A 2939-nucleotide genomic window follows, 5' to 3' on the forward strand; every position below is an offset into this window, starting at 1 on the left:
TAGAGCTAATACGGCGGCTCACCGACGATCATCTACCCACGCTCCACTCGCGAGGTCCCGGCGGAGGTTCGAGTCCTCCCTCGGGCATGGATGTGTGTGTTTATCCTTAGGATAATCTAGCTTAAGTAGTGTGTATGCTTAGGGACTGATGACCTTAGCAGTTAAGTCCCATAAGATTTCACAAACATTTGATTTTTTTTTTTTTTTCCATTCGCGAATGGAACAGGTAAGGTGGGATCAATTGGTGGTACCAGAAGTACCCTCGCTACAGAGACGGAAGGCGAAGTCTATAAAGGAAAAGTAAACAAAAGGGACGAAGCGATTGTTCGGATTAGGACTAGTGCTGCCCTCATAAGAGGATACCAAGACGACGCCAGAAGAGTTACGGTGCAGTGCATGTGGTGTTGTCAAGAGAATTCGGAACTGCATTGAATTCGGAAGTGAAATTTACGAATATCAACTCTGAACTTATTTTACACTTGCTTAGCAGCATCTATATTTTTTTGGGTTACATTGCAAAAGACGTACATCTGTAAGCAATAAAAATTGGAGGTTGTTGTATGGAATGTTTTATTCCACACCCTGCATTTTACGTAGACGAAACGGCTACAAACCACATTTTAAGTATTAATAGAAGGATGTAGTGTAATACGCAGTCCTCAGCGGCTGCTGTTGGCCGCGGCCCGACATTCCGCGCAGCTGCGATGCCCTCCAGTGAACCCAGGGGCCCGGATGCGTCACCAGGAAGCCGTGCCAGCCAACACGCCCTCCCGGCGATCAAACACGGAGGCCGCCACGTGAGTCGCAGCACGCGCCCCTCTGCCACACACCCGTCCACCAGCATCGCCACTGGCTACCGCCTTCACTTCGTTTGGAATCACACCAAGCAATCTAATGTTTTAGTGAAATTTCTTCGGGTAACATTGCGACAGTGAGAAGAGCGGTTCCTGATTCTACAGTAATGAGTGTAGTTTACCGTAGCACGAAACTTCCTGGCAGATTAAGTTTCCAGAATGAGATTTTCACTCTGCAGCAGAGTGTGCGCTGATATGAAACTTCCTGGCAGATTAAGACTGTGTGCCGGGCCGAGACTCGAACTCGGGACCTTTGCCTTTCGCGGGAAAGTGCTCTACCAACTGAGCTACCCAAGCACGACTCACGCCCCGTCCTCAAAGCTTTACTTCTGCCAGTACCTCGTCTCCTACCTTCCAAACTTTACAGAAGCTCTCCAGCGAACCTTGCAGAACCAGCACTCCTGAAAGAAAGGATGTTGCGGAGACATGACTCAGCTACAGCCTGGGGGATGTTTCTAGAATGAGATTTTCAGTCTGCAGCGGAGTAGGAGACGAGGACGGGGCGTGAGTCGTGCTTGGGTAGCTCAGTTGGTAGAGCACTTGCCCGCGAAAGGCAAAGGTCCCGAGTTCGAGTCTCGGCCCGGCACACAGTTTTAATCTGCCAGGAAGTTTCATATCAGCGCACACTCCGCTGCAGAATGAAAATCTCATTCTGGAAGCATCCCCCAGGCTGTGGCTAAGCCATGTCTCCGCAATATCCTTTCTTTCAGAAGTACTAGTTCTGCAAGGTTCACAGGAGAGCTTCTATAAAGTTTGGAAGATAGGAGACGAGGTACTGGCAGAAGTAAAGCTGTGAGGACGGGGCGTGAGTCGTGCTTGGGTAGCTCAGTTGGTAGAGCACTTTCCCGCGAAAGGCAAAGGTCCCGAGTTCGAGTCTCGGCCCGGCACACAGTCTTAATCTGCCAGAAAGTTTCATATCAGCGCACACTCTGCTGCAGAGTGAAAATCTCATTCTGGAAACTTACCGTAGCACGTTTGGTCCTTCCTGTAGCAGTCACACGCGGCAGCTCGGTCGGAGAAAGATCTTTAGCTGAAGATTGGAAAGTTGCGGAAGTCACGCCAATATACTCGTACATCAAAGGAAACAGAAGTAATTCGCTGAATTATAGATGTATATCAATGACAATGGTAGTAAGATTTTGGAACATATCTTGTGTTTCAACATTCTGAAATTCCTCGAAGAAAACCATTTATTCACCCTTAACTAGACCCTAATCAGAAAACACCGTGCTTGTGAAACACAAATGGCTCTTTATTGGCGCGAAATGAAGAATACTATCGGTAGGGGACATCAAGTTGAAACCAAATTTCTAGTCCATATTTCTATATTCCCGAAGGCTTTTGACACGGTTCCTTACAAGCGCCTTCTAAAGAAAATTTGTGGTACGTTCCTATGGGACCAAAATGTCATCGGCCCCTAGGCATACATACTACTTAGTCTAACTTAAATTAACTTACGCTAATGACAAAACACACACCCATGCCCGAGGGAGGATTCGAACCTCCGACGGGAGCAGCGGCGTGAAACGTGGCAAGCCGCCTGAGACCGCGCGGCTACCCCGCGCGGCGCCTTCTAAGACATAGCCTGTCTATGGGGTATTGTCTCGGCAGTGCTACAGGATTCGCGATTTCCTGAAGGTCAGAGTTGTGAAACACAAATGGCTCTTTATTGGCGCGAAATGAAGAATACTATCGGTAGGGGACATCAAGTTAAAACCAAATTTCTAGTCCATATTTCTATATTCCCGAAGGCTTTTGACACGGTTTCTCCAAGGAAACACTGTAGACTCTCTTACGCCATATTCTTTTCTTACTCAATTAGGAGACAATCTGAAAAGCCCTCAGAGATTATTTGCAGATAATGGTGTCGTTTACCGTTTAGTAACATCATCGAAAGATCAAATCAAATTAGAAAATGGTTTACACAAGATATCTGCATGCTGCGCAAGGTGGCAATTGAGCCTGAAACAATAAAAGCGTGAAGTTCTCCTCATGAGAACTAAAAAAAAAAATTCTCTTAAAATTTGATCGCAAACAATTTAAACTGGAACCGTCACAGAAAATATTATGTAGAACGCAAATCAG

At 46.7% G+C, this 2939-nt stretch overlaps 1 non-coding gene across 1 annotated transcript; it reads left to right on the forward strand.

The window, feature by feature from the left end:
- The first annotated feature begins 1366 nt into the window (after nt 1–1366).
- On the forward strand, nt 1367–1441 carry Trnas-cga (transfer RNA serine (anticodon CGA)). Its single transcript has one exon. It is a non-coding gene; the product is annotated as a tRNA-Ser (tRNA).
- The last annotated feature ends 1498 nt before the right edge of the window (nt 1442–2939 follow it).

This window comes from Schistocerca serialis, chromosome 1, assembly GCF_023864345.2.
Source record: "Schistocerca serialis cubense isolate TAMUIC-IGC-003099 chromosome 1, iqSchSeri2.2, whole genome shotgun sequence".
Taxonomy (NCBI): Eukaryota; Metazoa; Arthropoda; class Insecta; order Orthoptera; family Acrididae; genus Schistocerca; species Schistocerca serialis.